The sequence below is a fragment of the Colobus angolensis genome, unplaced genomic scaffold (genome assembly GCF_000951035.1).
Source record: "Colobus angolensis palliatus isolate OR3802 unplaced genomic scaffold, Cang.pa_1.0 Scaffold140, whole genome shotgun sequence".
NCBI classification, from domain to species: Eukaryota; Metazoa; Chordata; class Mammalia; order Primates; family Cercopithecidae; genus Colobus; species Colobus angolensis.
This window is the reverse complement of record NW_012114489.1, coordinates 1,246,614-1,255,531: the sequence shown is the minus strand read 5'-3', so window position 1 is coordinate 1,255,531 and position 8,918 is coordinate 1,246,614. Positions and strand designations below refer to the sequence as shown.

General features: G+C 39.5%; 1 long non-coding RNA gene across 1 annotated transcript in view; it reads left to right on the top strand.

The window, feature by feature from the left end:
* Positions 1-7,707: 7,707 nt before the first annotated feature.
* The window catches only part of LOC105506832, a 922,775-nt gene continuing 921,564 nt past the window's right edge, over positions 7,708-8,918 (top strand). Inside the window, exon 1 of the long non-coding RNA XR_001000995.1 lies at positions 7,708-7,840. This is a non-coding gene — a long non-coding RNA (uncharacterized LOC105506832). The remainder of the gene's footprint in view (positions 7,841-8,918) is intronic.

Here is an 8,918-nt window from a genome sequence, read left to right as displayed (position 1 = left end):
AGTTAATCCATCTGCCTCATGACATGATTGGCATTTCTCTCAATCAAACTTTATCTGTCATTTCCGTTGAAACAGGTGCCTCGAAAAAAATGTTCATTTCTACACAGTCTTCTTTGAAAGAGGAAGAAGAATTCTGCTTGACACAGAGCAGTTTACTGTATCACTTGTTTTCAGCAGGAGTGGAGGATAAGGGATTACTAAAACCAAATGAAACCAAATGAATTCAGATGTAACTGTGTACCCAAAGCTAGGTGACTAAAAGAAGTGCTTTCTGTTTAATTATTTATTTTTTTACTTTACTCATGAAACAAATTATGAACTCAATGCAAAAAATTTGGAAAAGCCAAGTGAACACTAATCAGAAATCTATGACACCACCCAAAGGTAACTTTCTTGTCTGTATCCATTTAACCTTTTTATATGGCTCTGCTTTATTTAAAACATTTGCAGGCTGTGGATTTCAAACTAGAGACCTGAAACCTGGAAACTTGATACTGCTGGACAAGAGAAAAAAATAAAAGTGAGAAGTGAAGCAAAGGATTTTTGAAACTGCAGAAATGTGGTGAATGTATTCTTAATAGATATTGCTAGTTAAATTTTTGTTAGCAATAATTAATACTTTTGTTCTTCTGGGAAAATAATCCATATTTTATGAATAAAATACATTCTAATGTATACTAATTACTGTATATGATTAGTGTGTAGGGCTGTGGTAGTCCAGGAAACATTAGGAAGTTGAGAACTTAGAAATGTATAAATGTCACACATGGAATACAGCAGTAAATGGATTACAGTATTATCAAGCACTAGAACTCTTGATAATGGCTATGAAAGCTTTTTTGTCAATTCTGATGTGCACTCATACTATTATGACTATTAATTATTATTACTAAATATATGGAAATGAAGTCAATGTAAGAAAAACTGAAATTCTACAGAAATGTCTTCCAATTCTTTAGGAAGATATAATGGGCTGAATATGCAGTGTTAGCAAGAAGTAGGTAAAGTGTGGCCATGTTAAAGAGTGATTGCATTTGATCCCATGAATCCCAATGAGGCTTTTTTTTTTTTAAGGATAAAAGGATCTTCTCAGGATAAAGATTTTGGATAGCTTCCTTAATTTAAAAAATACCTTTAGAAGTAAATATTAAATTAAATGATAACAAAATAGTATCCTACCTTACCAGAAAATTTCTCATAACTTTCAGACTAAGTCCAGCCATTTTGCTTCCCTTTGGATGTCCCTTAATTAAAGCCTGGGCAGGGTTTTGGGAGCATATTGAGTTGTTTCCCTTTTTGAAAAACATTTTGGTCTTTTCATGTTGAGCATTTTCCCCAAGTCAGCCTGTTAAAATATTGCTTTCATGTTTTAGTTAGAAACATTTCCAGCACTTGAAAAGCAAATACAGTATGTTTATGTCATCTAAGAAGCCGCGAGCTTTTTGCTAGTCTTCCACTGATGTTAAAACTACATAATTTGTAACAGCCCAAAATGGCTGAGATTTCAGGAAGTTGAATTGTCTTTTCTTTGAAAATTTAACATTATTATTATGACAGGGTCTTTATTTTATTCCTCTGTATGAGTCGAGGTAGGATAGTGTCATAACAAACAATTCCAAAAATCTCAGTGACTTAATACGATGCGAGTTTATTTATTGTTCATGTCAGATTCTAACTCAGATAGGGAATGTGGGTGATTCTACTCCACTCAGTTCTTCAGGGATCCAGTCCCTGTCCATCATGTGGTATAGATCGCTTTCACCCAGATTTCATTGGCCAGACTCAATGACATAATCACCCCTAACTGTAATCCAGCTATATGCTCAGGAGGGAAAAAAATGGTATTTTGTGAATGCATAGTAGTGTCTGTATTACCCCCCTTAAATTGGAATAATATGCAATAAAAAGTCTGAAATTTTCTAGATTGTTTCTTAAAACAGAAACTCACCATTAAAATTAGAAGAATGGTTGTGTAGTAAACATTTTGGCTTTGAGGTATCCCCAATACATACTTGGGCATTTCAAATTGGTTTTGGGGAGACTGAGGGTTACTGAGCTGCAGGGGCCTTGATTCATGGTCCTACATCATCACATGGAATTCTATGGGGCAGTGATTTCTGACCTGAGGGCTCCCATTCCTGAAAATTCTCAAAATGGATCAATGAATCCACATGCAAAAACACATATAAATTAGCCACTGAGCCAGGACAGGGGACATTACATAATGCCCAAGAACACAATACCGTTCTTTGTTAATGATACACTCCTAGGAATTGGGTAGTCTTTCTTGGAGTCTGTTTATGATGGTGTCTACCAAGCTGAAGGGTGTTTGGGGAGGAGCGACTAAGAGAATGAGGACACTTCAAACCATATCATTCATTCCACAGCATTGAAAGTCTTCCGCATTTTATTCACTGTGGGCTGGAGGTATGGGGAGAACAAAAGCAGCAGTGTTTCTGCCTTCATGGAACTTAATAATGGTGATAATGAACAAGGAAAAAAATGTATGAGCATGTTAAATTGAACTAGTTATAAATTCATGAAGAAAATAAAATGAGGTGCTAGGGGCTATCTAGTAGGGGTGGGACTTCATTAGCAGGAGTAAGTCAAGAAAGTCTTGCTGAGGAAGTGAGATATTTTAGTGGAGAGCTGGATGATAAGAAGGATCCAGCCATGTGGGAAAGAACATTCCAGATAAAAGCTCTAAGGTGGGAATGACCTTGCTGTGTTCATGTAACAAAAAGGCCCATGTGGCTGGAGTCCTGAGCAAAGGGGAGGAGTGGTGAAGAAGCAGTCAAAGATGGACTCCGTCCATCTTGTCCATCTCACTGTATTTGGATTTCATTCTAAGTGTGATAAGAGTTTTAAGTAGGAAAGTGACATGACTGGCTTTACATTTTTAAATGGCATTCTGGCTGCTATGTGGTGAATGGACAAAACAGGAGCTGGGTGGTACATTGCCGCAGAAGATGGGAGTATAGTGATTTTGCTGCTGGGGGCTGTGTTCTACGAAGTTTTAACCCCAGGCTCTCATAGGAAACATGGACGATGCAGCTGCAGGACTGGTGTGTGAGCAGCTGCACTATCTGCTGTGTCAAAATAGAAAGCTGCACTCTGGTCCGCAGGGATGTCCCTTCCACCACACCCTCCTTCTTTCCTGAGGCAAATTGCTAATTGCCATTAGCAATTACTTAGCAAGACTAAGACTAATTAACTTAATCTTATTATGAGAGGTCATATTCTGGCTACAATGCCTTCCTGGCCTCCCTTCTAGCTGGAGAGTGGCCAATGAGATGTAGGCAAAACATGTTGGGTGGGACTTATGAGCGGACTCTGTAAGAGGGAGAGTTCTGCTTGGAACATACGTGTGATGGCTGGAGATAAAGATAAATCTTGGGCTGCAGCAAGCTTGAGGATGGAAGCCAAGAACTCAGCAGGGTGGACAGAAAGGTAAAAGGAACCCAAGTCCCTGATGACAACATGGAGGTGTCCTGCATCCCTGGATTGCCTGGCCCACACTTCTTTTATGCAAATGAAAAAGAAACTTCTATCTTGTGTAAACCACTTACATTTTTCTTACTAGTAGCCAAACATTAATACAATTGCTAATTTATCTGCCTCTCCTCCCTAGCTGAAACTACTTTTGAAACAGCATTTCCTAACTTCTGTGACATGCTCTGTGAGTTTCTTTGGTTGGAGAAGTTTGGTAAATGCTGCGTGCTAGGCCTTCTTTGATCACCTTATTTAAACATGCACTGCTACCACCACCACCCAAAGTGTGCTCCTTTTCCCCTCTTCCTGCTTCATATTTTCCCATGTTCCTTATCACGATCTAACATACCATATGCTTTATGTATGTTCTTTTTTACCTGTCTCTTGAAGCTCTCCCTGAAATTCAAAAGCAAGGACTAATTAACAAGGAGGAGAGAGGACAAATTTCCTGATACTCCCCTGTCTCTTTTCAAGCTGGAACATTTTGTCTGATATGAACTTGTCAGGAGATGGCTCCCATTTTCCTGCTTCTGGCACTAATCATGACTTTCCTAAATTGTCTTGGTAGAGGTCAAATGATGAAGGGGAAAGGGCTCCGTCCGGCTTTCTCTATCTGAAGGGAGCTGGCAGCAAGCGATGCTGAGATCTTGAGCAAATGACCCCAGATAGGGTGTGATATCTCCACTTGCAGGAAAAGGAAGGCATTTTTTTTTCCTGGTCTGGGCATGTTGTGTTTTCAGGGTCACACATCCCCGGACTGTCCGTTGACTTCAGAAATGTCCCCAGTTGTTAGTGAGGCAAAATGCTTGGGAGGTCAGGCCCTGGATCTAATCTGGGAGGACAGGCCTTTTATTGTGGTTCTGCAGCCTTCACACCTTCTCAGGGGAAAGCCATTGGCCTGCTCTTGTCAGTCTTCCTCCCCTTCCTTGCTGCTACTCAATTTCTGCAGTTGTGAAAGGGAGATAGAAAAGTCTGACATCTGCCTGCTCCACAGTAATTTAGAGGAAATGAATCAAACAATGAAAAAAATCTCAGCTGATTGTTTTTCAATAATATATTGCTGCTTAACAAACTATTCTGAGACTTAGTGGCTTAAAATAAAGCAATTTATTATTTCTCATGGTTTAATACTAGTACAAAACAAGATAATGTATGTAAAGCCCTGAGTACAGTGCCAAACACAGAGCTGGCACTCAATAATTCTTAGCCCTTACCATGAAAATGACCTTGTCCAGGAGAATGTCCTGAGACCATGTGTCGTTGTGAAATTGCGTATTGGAGCAGCACAGAACTTTTGCACTGCTCAGTACTAGGGTTGCCCCTATGGTGTGCAAGGCCCCTGCCAAATATTTGGCGTGGGGGCTCTATTTATGTAAGCAATTCAATTAAAAATGTATCACAAAAATTCATGGACCAATGAGAGGTATAACATTTTATTGATGAAGATTTAGAATAATAGGTAGAGATGCAGTATTTACATATTTGTTTATTGTCACATCAATGCACATGATGATTCTTTGTCATGTCCAGCCATAATGTCTTCTTGTTCAGGTCTAGGTACCATCTATTAGTGTTTTGTTTTGTTTTGTTTTTACTGTTAAATGCACTGGATAATATAACATTGCCCCCTACCCTTCATGAGAAAGAGGTAGCAAGAGGCTGTAGTACTCACAATGCTATGGGTTGTTGGAATTGTTTGTATTGAAATCACGCAGATCTTCTTGCCCTACAGTTTCCTAGAACCCTTTAATGCTGGCTACTTCATTACTCATGATACTGCGTCACCCATCGTGCTGCCACAAATACTGTCTTCCAATGACTCTCACGTAGTTTATTTTTTATTTATTTATTTATTTATTTATTTATTTATTAATTACCATGTTTTGTTGATGCTGGACGGTCTTATCCAGAGTATGCAGGAAAATGTGAGTGATAAATAATTTTTCTGGTCCTGTTAAATTTACCATTCAGAATTTTATAGTGCACATGCACAAAGACAGGTTTTCCAACCATGTCATCTCTAGAACTCTTTAGGCCATAATCACTGTATTCCTAGCATGTGATCTCTTTCAATGTTGAGCAGATCTTAGGTGCCAGTGGTAGAGGTGAAAAGGGTAAAGTACTCCTGCTGCCACCTCTGTAAACCAGAGGTGCAATCTAGATGGACGAGTTGACATATGTACCTACACATGTGGCTCAAGCCTCTTTCTGCTTTACTTGTAATTTTCCCTATCTTTGAATAAATGTATTGGCCAGAAAAATGAAGAAGGTTCTATATCAGTCAGTCATAGCATTGATCCAGGATGCTACTACAGTGTAATGAGGGTTTGAGGAGGGGACGGTTCGAGGAACTTAAGTGAAGAGGGGTTTCTTATTAGCATTTGGCTATATTAGCTCTTTGAGGAGGATACTGCTTTGGCCAGGGACTCTGGTGGCAGCTTCTTAGAAATTATCTCCATTGCTAAGCATGCAGAAAGAAAATATTAGAACTCCTATTTATATTTACTTATGGTTAAAAAATAAGAAAAAAATAAACTTCATGAGTTTAGGGTTGCCAGATAAAGTATAGGACAGCTAGTTAAATTTGAATTTTTACATAAACAATTTTTTAGTGTATGTCCCAGTGGGGACATATTCACTTATATAGAAACACAGATATATATGTGGATACAGATATGTCTTATGTTTATGTGTATCTCATATAGCATACAGATATATGGTTTTTACACATGTTGTTATCACAGATACTTATACAGATATTAGTTTTTTATGACAGGAATTATGAGGTTGTAAAATAACCTCACTTATTCCATTTGGATCTCTGCATCTTTGTGATCTCTCTCGCTCGCTCTCTTTCTTTTTGTGGGGGCTGTCACAGCTTTAAAAACCAAGTATCAAAATAAACCGAATTTAGCACAATACCTTTAAATTGAACTAAATTAAAGAATAAAAGAGCAAGTTTGATAATATTTCTCTCCTTAAAAATGTCATCTTTTTCCAGTGAGAGTAAAAGTGACTTTTTTACCTTTAATAAATGAAACAAAATTAAACCTAATTTTTAAAATATTGTATTTTCATTTTAATGCATTTAAGATTTCAATTTGGGGAGCATGTTTTGTAATGTGATAATATAGTGGTATATTAGAATATATATATATATATACACACACACACACACACTATAAATAGAGATATGTATATTTGGGGATGTCCAAAGGTGTTATATGTGAATAGGATGCTTGACCCCAAAAGTTTGGAGACTCCTAGCTTAAAGTACTGTGTTAGAAAAGATGTGGCATGCATATTGGTCTTAATGGAAGCAACTACTGAGCTTAAGAATAATTTCTTGGTGTTTTTTTTTCTTTTGAGCCCAGGCTAAAATGCAGTGGCACAATCTCAGCTCACTGCAACCTCCTCCTCCAGGGTTCAAGTGATTCTCCTGCCTCAGCCTCCCGAGTAACTGGGATTACAGGCACGTGCCACCACGCCCAGCTAATTTTTTTGTATTTTTAGTAGAGATGGGGTTTCACCATGTTGGCCAGGCTGGTCTGGAACTCCTGACCTCAAATGATCCACCCGCCTTGGCCTCCCAAAGTGCTGGGATTACAGGTGTGAGCCACCACGCCCAGCCCGTGGTTCTTAAGTTGTAATCACTAACACTCTTGTGGTTGAACAGACTGCAAAATTTCGCCAGATTTATACTTAGATGCCCAGACAAGAGACATTTGGAAGCCCTTCAACTTCCTTTGTAAAACCTCAGAAAGAGTGACCATACTGCTTGGGAGAGTAGCTCAGAATCCTTTGTGGCAGAGACTTGGAGGTTTACAAGAAGACCTCATTCCTTAGTTTCTGGCTGCCCGGAATTCATAGGGAATTTGCCAAGTACATTGTACCTCTGTATAGCTAAAGATTGGGTGGGGAAGAGCAAATGTCAACGGAGCATGAAAACCAGGTCCTTTTCCAGCACATCTCTCCTGGGGCATTAGCATCCTGGGCTGGTGGCTTCTACTTTGGAATGGAAGGCTCTGAAGGGCACAACCCATCCTGGCAGCCATGAAAACAGGTGGTCCCAGCTGCTGGATTTGTTGCCCTGGAAATCAGCAGTGGGCATCCATGGGATGGTGATGTGACTCCTCCAAGGCCCAGGGTGGCAGGCAAGCACTCATCCCAGTTAGATCCCCCACCATGCTTCAGGGGTGAAGCAGCAAGGCCCTCACAACTGCAGTGGGAGAAGAGCCTCACAGCATGGATGGCAGGAGGCTTCGCAGCCTCACAGGATGTCTGCAAATACCTTTCACTTATGCAGTTTGACAGTGCAGTGGTGCATGGAGACAGTGTCTTGGGCCTGGTAAGGAAACATTGGCCTCAGAAGCAGACTTCTTAGGTTGGAGTCTTGAGACTGAGGCTTCAAACAGTGTGGGAAGGGCCATGACATTTCCAGAAACCCTTCTCTTTTGCTGGCCAACAGATGGTGGCTGTAAATCTGCAGTACAGTCAGGTTAGAAAAGGCGCAAGTATTTAGAGCGCTAGTAGAGCCATTATTTGAATAGTATGGAACATAATGGTTTCTTTGGTAACCAAGCCAGGGAGACACCTACACAAAGTTAGAATGCACTGGGCTCATTTCTGTTCCCCACCCCACCCCCTAATCCAACAAGATTAAAATAGTATAAAGAGAAAAATGAGATGCAGCAGCACTTCATACAACAGGGGATTTGTTCCCAACGAGAATGTATTAATGACCCATCTCTTATTTTGTGGACAACCAGATATAGCAGGTTTTTAGTTATGAATCTGTTTTCATGGTCACTCAGATGGTTTACTCTCTCTGCCCAGACTTCAGCACTTATATATAGATGGGGCACTGAGAAATATGAGATAGGGAAAAAAGAGAAACATTTAACCCATTCTACACTGCACATATTCTTAGTGCTAACCAGGCGGAGGCAGCACAGAAAAGGCAAAATGAGTTTGAAAGGAAACCATTTGTCTTTGAAGAATAATTTCTCTTCAGCTCAATGAGTAATCGCTCTTCTAGCTGATAAAGTTCCAAATCCCTACTCTGGGTGAGACTTTCAAAGTATCAAATAACAGGATTCACATACAAAGAGTCAAAAGTAAAAGACCCTCTCAGATTCATAGTGCCGTCCAGTAGAATTTTCTGTGATGATGGAAATAGTCTATATCTGAACTATCCAATGTAGAAACCACTGGCCACATGAGGCTATTTACATTTTAATTTTAAGAAATTTAGTTCACATAGTTGGAAGTAAAGCACTTCTCAGCAAATGCAAAAGAACAGAAATTATAACAAACTGCCTCTCAGACCACAGTGCAATCAAACTAGAACTCAAGACTAAGAAACTCAATCAAAACTGCTCAACTACATGGAAACTGAACAACCTGCTCCTGAATGACTACTGGGT